Raw genomic sequence first — 16,398 nt, 5'->3', positions numbered from 1 at the left:
TGGAATAGGGTCATGGTAGAGGGGGGGGCATACCGAATAAGGGCCATGACTTCCTCTCAAGATACAGGGGTGAAGCTCGGGTTGAAGTTAGTGATATGTCTCTCCCTAGGCAGCTGACTTTCTCCTTCAGTTGGCTGCACTTGGATTGGACACCCTTGTACTGCGCTCCGCCTCCTGCACAGGAACCACGTCTAGGGACTTGTAATGAGCCGGCCCCTCTGTTCTCTTCAGTGACTGCCCTCCAGTCTTCTCATCAGTGCTGCAGCCTCCCCAGATGACAGGCTGCTCCACCGCACATAACAGGTACCTGAACATCAGGTACACCAGCGCTTTTGAAATGAGTCTCCTCAGGCGGCTCTGGACTCCACTCTCTGCTCACAGCAAAAGCTCCTCTTCGGAGCATAGGGCTGTAAATAATTTAGAGTTGCATAAAGCAGTGCAAGGGACCCCTCACTGCTTGTGATGATCCTACAACCTGCCTGGGAAAATTACCTACACAATGGTAAAGACAGCATCACAATCGTTTCAGTGGTTTTTGGAGTTTATTGCAATCCGACAAACAAACAGACATTCTCATTTACTAGATGTACCATATATATATATATATATATATATATATGATATGAAATGGTATAAGTGGCGCACAAAAGCTCATAAACAATACATGTGAAAAAGAAGAAATAGTGAAAAATAGAACCACATAGAATATCTCAAACACACTCCCTATTTAAGGTGGCTGCCGCACTTTCCAATGTGTGATCTATTCAAAAAAAACACCTAAAAAATGTAAACAAAAAAGGGTGAAGGAGCGGCGCCTTCAGTGTAGCAACTTTTATAACAGGGATATTAGGACCAAGTCCATGAGGTCCAAACACACAGTCTATCCTTGTAGTGTCTTCGTGTAAATCCCACGATGTATATCTCAAAGAAAACAGAAAAATAAAACAAACATAGTGTAGTCTGCAATGATATAATATATAAATATACGTTCAAAAAGTGCTGTCGTTCAAAAGTGGTGACATATAAACAATAGCCGTGTGTTAGAAACACTCCACTCGTGTGTATACAACAAAGCTCCAGCACCCCGAGTATATATAAAAAATAGCCTTGTACCAGCTGTTTACTTGTCTCATGTCAAGGTAATAGGTATCTTTCTTTTGGTCCTTTTCTAGGTCCAGGAACTATAATAGTGCCCATTCTATTATGTAGGGAAGGAGGGGGGTCACCAAGCTGAGTTTAAATTTAATTCTGTAGGGGAAGTGGAGACAGTGAAGGATTTGTAGTATAGGCTGGATCAGAATAATAAGATAGGAAGACAAGGCGAGCAGCAGCATTAAGAATAGATTTACAAGATTTGGTAGCCTACAGGGTGAGTAAGGGGCTTCTCCTGGAGATATTTCAGAGGTGAAAGTGGAATGATTTACCAATAACTTGATTATGGAGGAGAGAGAGGAGTCAAGGGTAACATTCAGGTAGCAGACCTGTAGAGAGAGGATAGTGTTAGCAACAGAAACAGTGAGGTGGGAGTACAATGAGATCCTGGAGGAGTGGGGGACATAAACTCAGTTTTAGATATGTTGCGCTTAAGAAAGTTCTGGGACAACCAGACAGTTGGAATTGAAAGTGATGGTGGAGGGGGAGAGTTTAGCTTTCAGTTACCTCCTAATATCAGTAACAATAACCATGAAAATGTAAAACAGAGTTTTCTATAGTGCCGGACAATCATCTGACTGATGTTTTAACTGCAAATTGAAGTTCTTAATTTTCATATATTCCATTGGCTATTTCCCTTCCACAATGGGCATAAGATGGGCAAACAATGCATATTTTGTGGATCCACATTGCTTTATTAAAATAGTACTATTATTTAGAGTAGAAAGTGGAGCCTGCATGAAGAGGTGTGATAATAGTTTATTATTATTATTATTATTATTATAATAATAATAATAATAATAATAATAATTATAATAACAATGGTTAATGGTTCCTTTTGCAACTTGCAATAAACAAAGTAATGGCAGTAAAGGAACAAAACCAGTGTTCTTCCTCAAGATCAAATCTTATCAACCAAACCCTGCATATGATAGTGAGTTCACAAGTAAAGCTGGGTACACACTGGGCGTTAAATAGTCATTCACAGACATATTGTATATTCTCTGCAGCACAGCAGATGGGCGATATATCTGCAGATATATCGGTGCATCTGTCTGTGTGTACGGTCCGCCCGTACACTTGCTGCAGGAACCGCCGGTGACTGGCAGCTCAACAAGATGGGCAAATTCAAATGCCCATCCAGTTGTGACATCAGGAAACACACATGGAGAGGCCGATCAGTAATTCAGTATAGCTTACATGATCGTCCGTTGTGTCAGCTGATCCGTCAGCACACTGTGTACCCAGCTTAACTACCCATTATTTGAAGCAGTAACCATTGTGCTTAATTTTCAATTACAAGCAAGTCTATTCTGCATCACATATAACACAATGCAGCCTTCACTTGTATTATTTCCATTTGTTATTTTGGTTACTTCCGGTAGATAAAAATAAGATAGCTATTATAATGCAGATAACACTGGGATCAACTATGTAGGTGAAAGGTCTGGGTCTGATACATCTAATACACAACCACAATGGGATGTAGTTTATATCATGGCAGTTGGGATGTCGGCGCTGGAATCCCGACACCAGTCAGAATCCTGGCCCCAGCACCGAGATCGACAGCATACCTGTGGTAAGTATTGGGGTTAGGGGGAGAGTTAGGCACTAGGGGAAGGGTTAGTGTTAGACTGCAGGGGAGGACTGTCAGAGTTAGGTTTCAGGGGGGAGGTTATGTTTATGCTGCGGGCAGGAAGGGTAGGGTTAGGATACTTACCGACAGGTGTCGGTATCCTAACCCTATTGGGATGCCGGCATTGGGATTGTGACCCCCGGAATCCTGAGCGCCGGCATCCCATACCCAACCCGCAGAAACATGACATTTGTGCATTTGTGGCTGAAAAGACCAAAATAAATATATATGATTAATTTAAAATGATGATATATCATTATATAATGTAGACATATGTTTATTAATAACTGTTGGACTGTAATGCTATAATTATTTTGACCAACATCATTCTTTATAAAACAGATTTCATAGTACCAGGGTTTATGATTTGTAATTATATTTAAGTCCTTATTTGTTTATTTATAAAACACTGATCAAAATTAGAGAATAGAGAAATGCACTTGGAAAGATCTGAACAATAACTTACTATGTTGCGGGGTCAGCTCTCTTTAATTAAAAGATCATTTCTAATTCAATCAATGTATGCTAACATATAGTTTTATTAAAGTCCTCACATCCCAAATCAGTGACTTAAATCAATAAATAAATCGCTATGTTTCAGGACAATATTAAATACAGAAATGGTAGCCTATATTAGTAATACATTACATGTGAGCTAAAAGTATGACAGCTAAACTCCTGTCCCTTTATTAGTTAAAACAAAAATGACACCAACTCCCTTTCCTAACTCCATTCTTATACTGTAGCATCTCACCCACATGAGATTTTCCTTAAGTGCAAGTCCCTAAAGAGAATAATTAGGGCAGTTTTGTACCTGACTCGTTATTCCAAATATTTTCTAATTTTGTAATTGCATCGCGTCTAATTTATAGCTCATCATGGATACATCCCGTTCCTATTGCTCATGTGTGTCTATACAGCCATTTGTATTACAGTGAGTTTGTTTTTTTTACTAGTGCCCTTATAAATTTATACATTGCTCTGTCTGTTTTATTTTGGGTTGGCATCGGTTCATCTGTAAAATATATGCTAGGTCTATGTTAATTGTTTGAAATAAATCAGATATGTGACTGTCTTCTGCTCTCTCAATAATCAAAAAAATCTAAATTGAGTGCAACAAAATGAAACAAACCGAGACTGTTCCCCCGATGAGCCCCTGTGTTCCCCGCTGTGCACCACACGTGCTGCCCGGCAATGCAGCGGTTAATGAGGCATCTCTCCCCAAGCTTTTGGCTACTGCAGAAGTGGGTCAGTGCGGTTGCCATGGAGACGCTTTAGCAACCAATCTTGCAGCCTCTCCCTCACTGTTCTCCTGTAGCCCTACAAGATTGCTTCTGTCTTCTCCTCTCTCCGTCTCTCTGTCCCTCGCAGTCTCTGCTGTGGTGGTACCAGCGACCGGCCCTGCTTCATGCTGCAGCCCTGGTTCCCTTCCCACAGCAGCCTTTCATCTGGTGGCTGGGGAAAGGGAGGGAAACAGGCAAAGTTGGTTGATACCTTTGCCTTTTCAGTCAGTTCTTCTCCACGCCTCCCTGGCACCAGGACTCTGCTTACCAGCTGGTAAGAAGTGCGACTGTGATATGCCATGAATGTCTGCTGGCTAATCTGTGTAATCAGAGGATGCTTTCTATCTATCTATCTATCTATCTATCTATCTATCTATCTATCTATCTATCTATCTATCTATCTATCATTTTTATTTTATTTTTCTTCAATATATGTATATATATATATATATATATATATATATATATATATATATATATTTATATAATATGTTGCCTTTATTTATTCAGCACTAATATATTCTTCAGATTTGTGCAATCAGGGGACATCAGATTGTTCATATAAAGCCTATACTATGTAAATAAACAATGAGGGCCTTACTTACTGGAGCTTACAGCTTAGAGGATCTTCTACTGTATATCTCTGGTGCTTTTGTGCTACATAACAATATCACTAAAACCTACTTAAAAAATAATAAAATAAACCGATAGCAACACCTACTTTATTAGTAAAACTCTTTCTGCATTTAAGTCATTTACTTTTGTGTGTACACTATTCCCTTCATTGACTAAAACCATTGTTTGTATTTCTCTCAGAATGATAGATACAGTACATACTTCACAACATCATACTACCTAAATAGCCTAATATATATGTGCCTAACACAGTAGTTCACTCTGAGTAACATTATAAGATACTCTTTAATCTGATTGGGGTTTTTTTGTTGGTGTATGTTGATGCAACAGTTACCTAAATGTGAATAAACGTCTTTAATTTTGCTGTGCGTGTGCAATCTAAAAGGTTTCTACACAAAATCTGTAAATTCCGTATTTTTGTGTTCTTACAACACTGCAGATGGTTGTTTGCTGTGGGGTTCATGTTAAATTAAACAGGACTAGTGTACCTCAGTCTGTACAAACTACCTGGGGCCACTCTGAAAACAGATCAGATTGCTAATAATGAATGGCCTCTCACCTTCATCCTTCCTCTAATCCCCCACAGCTTGTAAACCGCCTGTATAATTGGTCTCACAGTAGCCTCCTATCAATAGAACATTGAGTTGCTCAATTTCATTGATCCATTGCACAATGCTGGATATATTATTCATACATTATATTGCTTTTAAAAACATTGTATTTGCCTAACAACATCAGATTATGCATCTGTGTAATATATAAATGTTACTAGTCATGTCTATGTAATTCACAAATATACTAAACCAGCTGATGTGTGTGGTGTTGCCCAGGTTATCTCCTCCAATATGTCATCTAGATTTTTTTTTATAAAGAAAAGCCACCTGTAAGGAACAGTTAATATTCTGTAAATTTGCAATTTCTAAGACACGGATGATGGATATATATATATATATATCTATATATATCTATATATATATATATATATATATATATATATATATATATATATATGTGTGCTGTTACGCATATGCCTTAATATTTACCTTTATTATGTGATGGGAATTGCTCAATCAATGTTCCCTTCTTTATTGTGAGATTAATTCATAAATCTATATTACAGTGTGGTGTAGCTTGAATCTTCCCAGGTGATATATGGTAAATCTGAGAGGCTGCAAATCAGCCTATGGTTTATTTGTAGTATTATTGCCTGCTTACTTATGAAGCAACCTGTTCTGCATCGTGTTCACACTTCTATAACAATGCTCTTCTATAGGCAGGTGGGTTCAGGAAGTACATATAGAAGGTGGTGCATACTGAATACTGATATGTAAACTGCAGCAGTTGCTGTATCACATGACATGGTGTACAGAAAGGACAGGCTGTAGCAGACTGACACATCCTGAAACGCATCCTATGTTATAATAACCAACCTCCCTGGGACATGAGCAATAATGATTGGGGCTGTGATTAGAATATCTCATTTTTATTGCAATGTCGAATATCAATGTTTAGCAATTCAATTGTGCATCTGTGGTAAACCTTCTATGTGTGTGGCCATGCCAGATAGCTGAATACCTGTGTTATTGTTACTTCTTGTGCAGCGCACATAATAACACAGGAAGAGTGATAATCTCTATATGCCTATAGAGTATTCATAAATGTATTTGAATACAAGCAGCAAACTTATTGACCAAAAAGATATATGTATTGGGCTGAAAGGGAGACCTGTAATGAGATGTAAAATGGGAGTTATCTGACCAAAGAAAACAGTATTTTCCCCCTTTGGGTCAAAGGCAGAAAGTATACCTGTTCTATCCATCAAACTATCAGGGTCACTTATTACACATGTAGGGTGTACAGTCTCCAAATATGCTGATATAGTAATAACTATTTTAATGTCCATCTGAAATAAAGATTGCTATGAGTAAATTCGTATAAGTTGTTTCTCTGTGTTGGTTCAGCCTGAAATTATGCGTCAATTGACAGAAACTATTAAAGCCAAAGACGTTGACATTCTGGAACCTGAAGAGTTAATTGTAAGAATGCTGTGTGTAAGCCAGCATTGAATAGTATACACTTATTAATGCAGCTGTATGAAATATCCTTTGCAGTCCTCTTTTAACGCCTCAACTTTCAAAGTACAATCAATTAAAGTAGAGATGAGCAGTTCGGTTTTTCTGAAAACCAAAAACACCATAACTTTGGGCAGGGCCGGCTGTAGGGGTGTTTGATCAGTCTGGTCAAACAGCGGCACCACCCCATAGAAGGCGCAGTCCTCCCAACCATCCCGATTTCAGCGGGACAGTCCTGTTTCTCAGGCACTGTCACGCTGTTCCACCCGTGGGCCGAAGTGTCCCACAGACGGTCAGGAGGTTGGGGACACACAGGGACCACCACAGCTCTACTTTGCTAATCAGAAAGCAGTGGTGCCGGTTGCGTTCGAGGGTTGGGTGCCGAAAAATGGTCACACAGGGAGCTGCTCCACCTTGAGCCGGCCCTAACTTTGGGGTTCTGAGTTAAACTGAGTAGTGGCTTGCATCTACCTGTTCGGATGTCGGATTTAAAAACCAGATCTTGTGTTTTGGATTCTATTTAAACAGGTTGAACCAAAATACTTCAGAGTGGTATTGCCAAAACCAAAACATGGGGGTCCACGCACATCTCTAATCTAAAGATAATAGAGACCACATTCTCCTTCAGACTCCCTGTGACTGCATACAGTGTTAGATTATTGCTTATCATTTATCCTATTTCTTATGACCATTTATTATAGAGCAAACTATTAAGTAGAACTGGTTGACAAAGTGTATAGATAAAGAGATTGATACCTCCCACACAGTTCAGATGTGCATGAGATGACAAAGTGTTGGCCCCATGGATTAATCAGATAAAAATATTAAAATATAGTAAGTATAAGTAACATGGATTGGAAAGATTTCACATTCACACTAGTCAATGATGTACACACCCTAGGTGGAAATAGGGACAAATTTAAGATTGCAATAAAAGTGTGGAAATGACAAATGTTTGTGTAGCAGATGTTATGATTCAAATAACACCAACACATTGTTACAAATATCTAAATATTAATAAATTAGTAATTTCATTTTTTTTGTTATTTACTTGGTACATTTGTTCTCCTAAAAATGAAATAGGTTGTGTGATATAACAATATGGAAGGTAGGAAAAACACTCAAAAGCACTTCAACAGGTAAAAAACTGCCACTTCAGGCCCTGGATACACCCAATAACCACAAGAATATAATACCAAATGTGTACATTTTGTGCAAGTCTTGGGTGCTAGCCTGTGTGTATAGGGTGCCTCTGCAGCACTTAGAAAAACTTTAAGTAGATGTGATGGTACTTATAACCAATAGAGGTGATGATAATATATACTTCAAAGTCTGTGAATATAAGTAACAATAAAATTATAACTTCCCTTAATTGAAAAGTGAAGAGTTCTTGTGTCTTGGAGTTCTCTTATGTGTACATACATTTTTCAATATTCAAAAAGAACACGTGAAGAGATAAAAATATATCCAATCTGATAATACGTTCTGACAAATTGATTTATTTTACAAAACAACACGTATGAATAATCAAGGTAAGAAAGTGGAGGCTTTACTAGATCCCTGAGACAAAGAAGCATTTAGATGGTATAGAGGTGGAGGCTCCAGGGCCTCGGCTCAGCTTCTCTGTGCCAGAGTGTTGTAATTAATATGCCTCACTTGTCCTGATAGTTGGAAACTCCTGTGGTCAGCCAGTTCAGGAGCCCCCACCTCTATACCATCTCCAACTGCCTGTCTGCCAACTCCTCCTGGTTGTCCCAGTGCTTCATAAAGCTTAACATGATAAGATCAAACTTATTGTTTTTTTCCCCTTCCGGCGTCCACCCAACTCTCACGCTTTCTCTCTCTCTCGCCCTCTGTTCATAACATCACCCTCTGATCTGTCCCCCAAGTCCCCTGCTTTAGTGTTATCCTCAACTCCTCTCTCTTCTTCACTGCCAACATTCCGACCAACCCTCAACCTTGCTGCATCCATCTCCAGAACATCGACAGAATTTGCCCTTCCTTCAGTCCTTCCCCTTAGTATGTAAGCTATTGCGGGCAGCGGCTTCCTCTCTCTTGTTCATCCCTAGCCCACTCCATGTCACCAGTGCTCCACTAACTAGTCTCCTCCCTTTCAGGGTCTCTTTGCGTCTGTTTGCTCGCCCCTTACGTTGGGTACAGGATCACTGAATACTGAATCCATTCCTACCCGTGACTCACTACTGTATACTCCTGCTAACTTCTGCGAGTTACTCTACAGTATTATCTGCCCATTAATGTGTACTTATGCTATGTTTTGCTGTTGTGTATTATATTTATGCTCTAATACGCTGTTACTGTTTTCTATGTTTACCCTGTATGAAGCTGTGTACACTTTGTAGCGCCTTATAAATAAATGTTGATAATAATAATAATTAATAATTAATCCAATTTCAAGTTACCAGAGGCTTTTGTGACTATGCAGTTAAATATTAGTAGTGTATCGTCATTTAAACAATTGAAAATTAGAAAATGCCAATGGTGCTCATAATATAAAACACAGCCCATAACATTTATTTTAAAGCATAATCCATAAACGGGATGTAGTCAGCATCCCGACGGTCACAATTCCGACAGATTGCAGAGGTGAGTATTAGAATCAGGGGGAGACTTAAGGTTAGGGGGAGGGTTAGGGTTAGGCACTAGGGGGAGGGTTAGGGTTAGGCTGCTGGAGGGGAGGGTTAGGGTTAGTCTGTAGAGAGGAAGGGTTAGGGTGGGTCCGGCTGCAGATACGGGAGGGTTAGGGTTAGGCACTGGGGGGGGTTAGGATTAGACTGCGGAAGGGGAAGGTTAGGATTAGGCTGCTGGAGGGGAGGGTTAGGCTTAGGCTGTGGGATGGAAGGGTTAGGTTGCACTGACGGGAGGCTTAGGGTTAGGCACTAGGAGGAGGATTAGGATTAGACTGCGGGAGGGGAGGGTTAGGCTTACGCTGTGGGAGGGGAGGGTTAGGCTGTGGGAGGGTTGGTTAGGGTAAGGGTTATAATACTAATAGAAATCATCTGTCTGGATTCTGACTGTTGACATCTAGACTGCCGTACCCAACCCCCATAAATGCCTACTTAACCCAGAGAGTACATTATATACGTTTGTGGTAAAAGCCTTGTAGTAATAACAACATGGTAGATTTAGTCTCCCAACATCAGCAACATCACTAATATGTTGTCACTGCACTATTGCTCATGAGTAGGAGCATAATCTATTATTACTATTCTGTTTTATGTCAATAGTTGATTTATCATAACTAAAACAATATCATTATTAGTTAAGAGAAAAAGTGTATTTTACAGCACACCCATTTTGTTTTTATTAATTTTTTACTACTAATATATCAAACAAGCATATATGTAAAATATTTTCTATTGTAATAGCGGGATGTAGTCAGGAAGCCGGTGGTCGAAATGCCGACCTCTGGCTTCCCGACTGTGAAATCCCGGCATGGGACTAATGATAGGCATCTAAATACCGACGCCTATCATCAGCACCACGGCGAAATCCCGACGCCCGGCATACTGATCGTAGGTAAGTTGGCCGTCAGGAGCACTTAGACGTGCTGGGGGGGGGGGGGGTTAGGATTAGGGACTCCGGTGGGACTTAGGGCTAGGCATCCCCCAGGAAGGTTAGGTTTAGGCTAGGGGAAGGGGGGGTGAGGGTCAGGCACCACCAGGGGGAAGGTTAGGTTTAGGCACCCCTCGGGAGGGGTAGGTTTGGGGTGCGGGGTGGGGGGGTTAGGTTTAGGCACCCCTGTGGGGAGGTTAGGGTTGGGGGGGAAGGGAGGGTTAGGGGTGTTACTTACCTTAGTCGGGATCTTCAGCTGCCTGCCTTCCGGCGTCTGTATATGATCCGCCAGGCTAAGGTCTGGTGGTGATTCTACATAACATTTGTTCTTTCTTGTTTGCTTGTATGAAGAAAGTAAGGGATGAAAGATAACAATGAATTCCAAGTAACCAAAGAAGTAAAAAGGTTAATTGTACAAACTGCCTAAACTTGTGTACATTTACAAGCACACCCTAGTGTAGATAATGGGGTTGATAAATAGTTGCATGTAAATGAGCCGCAAATGGATTCGCATTGCGGGCCAGAAATAAATGTGTGCATTCGCCTGTATGCAGAGTTGTACGCAGTTATGTGGCCGTGTCACCCCAATCTTTTCACTTGTGGAAGAAGCCTGCGACTGCGATCCCATACACAGTTGCTAAGGCTCCGGTGACTTAGTTCCGTCAGCCGTACGCCTGGTTGGATGTGCTCCATAGTTTCTATTGTTCTACATCTTTATTATTAGGATCTGACCTGAAAACGTGTAATTAATTATAACATATATTTTCGAATCTGAGAAGAAAAGTCAGCACTGAATTATTTTTCCATGGTAATAAATAATTGTTATTTGCTATATGCATGCAATTGTTTGCTTGTGTAAGAGTGTTTAATAATGATATATTATAATCAGTCTGGTTTAATAGTTTAAAGTGATTTTTATCTGGTTACATGTATTATACATAATTAGTGACTATTACAGACATAAGGCAAGACTTTTCCATCACATTAATAAAAGCAGTTAGTTATGTCATTTGGATAAGATTAACATCAAAACAGCGGCAATTATTTATTTTTATTTATCACATTAACAAAAGCAGTTAGTGGTGCAATGTACAATGGCCACTTCCCCCTGCCTATATACTTGAAGAGCAATCAAAGCAATTATTTTATCTTTTTTTCCACAAACTTATTATCCAGCAAGTTCCTTAACTTAGAAGGAAAAAATAAATAATTGTCGCTGTTTTGATGTTAATCTTGTCCAAATGACATATGAATTCCTTATGTTTAATTTATGTTTTTAACAAAGCTGCTCTGGATAGTAAGGGTAGAGCTGAACAATGCATTTATCTTATTGCTTCATACAAGTGTACAATGAATAAAAGCCATCGGCTACTAACTAAAGTAATATAATAAGTATTGAGTAAAGGGGGCTATTTTTCATTGGTAGCAGTGGGACCCATTTAACTATCTGACCTAAGAGGTTGACAATACAGTGATAGCTATGGTCACTGGTTTCCGTTTTAATCACCTTTTCTGTGTGCAATCAGCCGTGGTAATTTAGTCATCGCTGAAGAGTACTATACTTTCCCTTTGCTCTATGAGCTATGAATGATATTGGTTCAAACCTCATTGGAAACTTGAGAGAGTACGTCACCTGAACTTCCGATCATTTATTTTACTGCAATAATTATATTATACCTACTTTTAAAATGCAGATGACATTTTATACAAATCCCACATTAGGTGGATCTCAACATGACTAGTCTTATCCACTGCACAAATTTTATATTATGTCTGCAAAAAACTAAACCTCACCTGTTTAACTTCATTTAGTAAGGAGTCTTCCAACAAAACTATAAACTGCAAGTTCATGACTTATTTCTAATACTCCCTTTCCCTTTACCCTAAGTCAGTAACATCCATCAAGTAAACATTATCTATCTATCTATCTATCTATCTATCTATCTATCTATCTATCTATCTACCATATAGCCTCATCCCCTCTGTGTATTTGCAACCCTATCCCTCAATGTTCTCTACAGCCTCAAGACCCTTGTGCCTCTCCACAGCCTCATGCCCTCATGCCTCTCCACAGCCTCATGCCACCCGTGTTTCTCCAGTCTCATGTCCCCTCTATGTCATCTCTGTTACCCCCGTCTCTCTTATCTCTGTGCCTCTCCCCCATTTCCCTCTCTCGCTGATATATGCCCCCCCATCAGGAGGTGTTGTTTGTGAGTGGGACCACAGGGGGAGTGCCACTGTTGGGGGCAAGTGAGGAGTTGCACAAGAGGGGATTGCCAGCTCAAGATCAGCCATCCCCCTCCCATACACCTCTGTCAACTTTCTCATCTATGTCCCTTCTTTCCCATTTCTCTTGTCTGTCTGTCTCTTTCATATCTTCCCCCACCACTCCCTTTCTCTCTTATCTCGGCCCCCCCTCAATCTCTCTCATCTATATCCAGATATACCGTGGTATCCAAAATAATCGCCCCTTTGATGTTATTCATATTTTTTTTAATTAAATCATGGAGGTTTTATCCAGTAATTCATACCACTGATTAACACAAAATAATCTTTAAAACATTGGCAAAGTTCTTTCTTAATCACAAATAAAAAACACACGCAATTGGCAGCATAAATTAATATCTACCCCCTTTATTAAGATACACCTATTCAGATATAGATGCTAATGCAGCCACAGTTGCAGCCGCTCTCGCAATAGCGGTTGCGGGAATATGCAAATGCTAATCTCAGTCTTCTCTTTGAACTACACTGTGCGATGGAGTGAACGAGCAATGTGTTACACCCACTTACAGGCTAAGTGGTCTGTGCATTGCAATGAAGATGTGGTAGTCTAGGGACTACTCTAGCTACTCTCCTCAAATTCAACTAATTTTGGCCTCTGAAGCACTGTATTTGCATTCCCAGACATGCTCATAACACTTCCATGAAACTGCCCCTTTTTGCGATCACTTTAGGTCAATGTCAGGTTGCGGCCTAGGATCGGCCGTTACCTCAGAGCTGGCTTTCTCTGACCTCTCGAGCAGTCAGACGCCAGGTGAGTGACGCACTGAGGATTATGCCTGAGGTCTGCTAGACCATCCATGTGCAGCTCCATGACTTGGTTACCATCATGGATGCAGCCATAATAGTCTACATCACCTGATTAGCCCTTTACCCAATGGTAGCATTGGTTGCAGTCAACTGACACTGTCCTCCAATGGACTAATACCTTAAGGTATTTAGCTGGTCTCTGGACAACAGGAAGTTGCCTGTACAACGTTGTTACTTCCAGTGAATACATGCTGTTGCAGCATTCCAGGTTCCAAGCGTCTTTCTTCTAGTGATATATTCCTAGTGTCAATCCACAGTGTGTGTGTCATCAGTACGTCATTTGAGTACTATCTCCTAGTGTCATCCTCCTGTGCCAGTTCTGCGTCTGGAACCACAGTGTGTGTACTCAGTACGTCATTCCAAGTACAATCTCCTAGTGTCATCCTCCTGTGCCAGTTCTGTGTCTGGAACCACAGTGTGTGTACTCAGTACATCATCCGAGTACAATCTCCTAAGTATCATTCTCCTTGTGTCAGTTCTGCGTCTTAAAGTCATCAATCCAGTAGTGAATAAACAGGAGCTACCACTTCAGTTGAAAATTTCCAACACATTTCATGTTTCTCTTCTACGACCATTAAATCTTAACCAATTCCAGCGTTCTCCACCCAAGACAGCTCTAGTTCATACTCAATTGGGAGTCGAAATTGAAATAGAGAAGATACTTGACTCTGAACACCGTTTGAATCATCTTCAGTATCTCATTGATTGGAAGGGGTACGGAGCTGAACAATGGGCATGGATCAAGGCATCTGATGTCCATGCTCCACAGCTTGTTCAAGATTTTCCCAAAAAATTCCTGATAAGCCTTATAGGTGTCTGGAGTCCATCCTGTAAGGGGGGGGAGGGGTATTGTCAGGTTGCGGCCTAGGATAGGCCGTTACCTCAGCGCCGGCTTCCCCTGACCTCTTGAGCAGTCAGATGCCAGGTGCGGCGGCGAGTGACGCACTGAGAATTATGCCTGGGATCTGCTAGGACATCCATGTGCTGCTCCATGATTTGGTTCCTGCGGTTACTGTAATAGACACGGACACAGCCACAACAGTCTACATCAACTGAATAGCCCTTTACCCAATGGTAGCATTGGTTGCGGTCAGCTGACACTGTCCTCCAATGGACTGCTAACTTAGGGTATTTAGCCGTGCTATGGAAAACAGGAAGTTGCCTGTCCAATGTCGTTCCTTCCAGTGAATACTTGCTGTTGCAGAGTTCCAGGTTCCAAGCTCTTTTCTTCTAGTGATATATTCCTAGTGTCAATCCACGGTGTGTGTACATCATCCGAGTACAATCTCCTAGTATCATCCTCCTGTGCCAGTTTTGGGTCTGGATCCACAGTGTGTGTACTCAGTAGTATCATCTCCTAAGTGCCATTCTCCTGTGCCAGTTCTGTCTGGACCAACAGTGTATGTATTCAGTACGTCTTCTGAGTATTATATCCTAGTGCTATTCTCCTGTACTAGCTCTGTGTCTGGATCAACAGTGCATGTACTCAGTACGTCAAACAAGTGCAAACTCCCAGTATCGTTCTCCTGTGCTTTCCCTGAGATTGTGTTCTTCCATTTCCCACTTGTGCCAGATACCTGACTAAAGGGCCACGACCTGCTTGTTGAGTGCAGCTTAAACCCAAATCCCAATTGGAAGGGTCACTGGTGAATACCCTCCAGTAGGTTAGACTCCGCGCCTTTGGTCAGGTCTAGCCAACATCCGGTACTTGTGGAGGAGGAAGGCATATATCCAGGACCCTCGCCTCCAGTTCCTCTCCCAACCTGGGACCCCGACTTCCAATCCCTCAGTAGAGGATCTCTGTAGTCCAAACGTGACAGTCAACTCCCACTCTCCACCATGAAACGGACAGGGATCACAAACCCCTTCTCAAGTGTTATTAATACCATATGCAGTTGTGAGCGGTATCGCTGACATTGGTGCGCAGTAAATGTTTTCTATACTTTTTGCGCTTGCACTGTATGAAAACATTGCTCAAGTCTGTACACTGCATCCATCTCTGAATCAGGCCCTTAATCATGAAAATCAAAGAACTTTAGACCAAATACATAAAAAGCTCCAATCAGGAAAATTATATAAGAAGACTTTAGTGGTCTATTTATGAAGGTCAGAAAAGGATTTTTTCTACCATTAATCAAAGGGGCTAATGAGTATTACCGACGGTAGCCTAAAGCATGGAGAAGCCTATTTAACAAGGACAGCAGCGGTACAAGTCCTCATCACTATCCCCATCACAGGATGACAAAAGCGGGGCTTTGTAAAGTTATTGTTTCCTCTGATAAATAAATAAATAATAAAAAAAAATTCTATTTTTATTTTATTTTATTTGGAATAAACTACTGTAAGTCATCACACATACACAAATGAGACCTGAGCTGGCCGGTGAAGTGGTAAGAGTGCCTGCCAGCCAGTGTCACAAAAGTTGACTATCACTTATTTGTCCCTGCAAAAATTATTTGGTAAATTGACCTGAAAATGTTTTTTTTTGTGGCTGTGAGAGGCAGTGATAGAAAATCTTTATATTCATCCAATATTGATAATTAGGGGCCTGATTCAGACCCACTCGCGAGCGGCTATCCGCTCGCAAGTGGGTCGATGTTATGGACTGAGCATGCGCACGACGGAGGGAGCTCCGTCGTGCGCATGCGCCAGATGCGACGAGCGAAGGAAAGTCCTTCGCTCGTTGTGTCCGATCAAAGGGGGCGTGCTGTCAATGTTGATTGACAGCACGCCCCCTTTGGTAGGCGTTCCGGGGGCGTGCCTCCCTGACGGGGGCGTTCCCACGGGAACGCCTCCCGTCAAAAGCCGGCCCACTGACATCACTAGTGATGTCAGTGGGAGTGATTTTGGCTCTGATAGAGCCAAAATCACTCCGGAGCTTGCGGTTGAAAAACTCAACCGCAGGCTCCGGCTCGCAATTTCGATGGTCGCGATGGTCACGACCATCGCGGCC

At 41.2% G+C, this 16,398-nt stretch overlaps 1 protein-coding gene across 1 annotated transcript in view; it reads left to right on the top strand.

Annotated features, from left to right (window-relative positions):
• Window positions 1-4,137: 4,137 nt before the first annotated feature.
• Window positions 4,138-16,398, top strand: part of RIMS3 (regulating synaptic membrane exocytosis 3) — a 159,685-nt gene continuing 147,424 nt past the window's right edge. Inside the window, exon 1 of the mRNA XM_088460590.1 lies at window positions 4,138-4,345. The gene's annotated coding sequence lies outside the window, so the exon portion shown is untranslated. The remainder of the gene's footprint in view (window positions 4,346-16,398) is intronic.

Source organism: Taudactylus pleione, unplaced genomic scaffold (assembly GCF_031769625.1).
Source record: "Taudactylus pleione unplaced genomic scaffold, aTauple2 ptg000007l, whole genome shotgun sequence".
NCBI classification, from domain to species: domain Eukaryota; kingdom Metazoa; phylum Chordata; class Amphibia; order Anura; family Myobatrachidae; genus Taudactylus; species Taudactylus pleione.
This window is presented reverse-complemented; position numbering and strand designations above follow the sequence as displayed.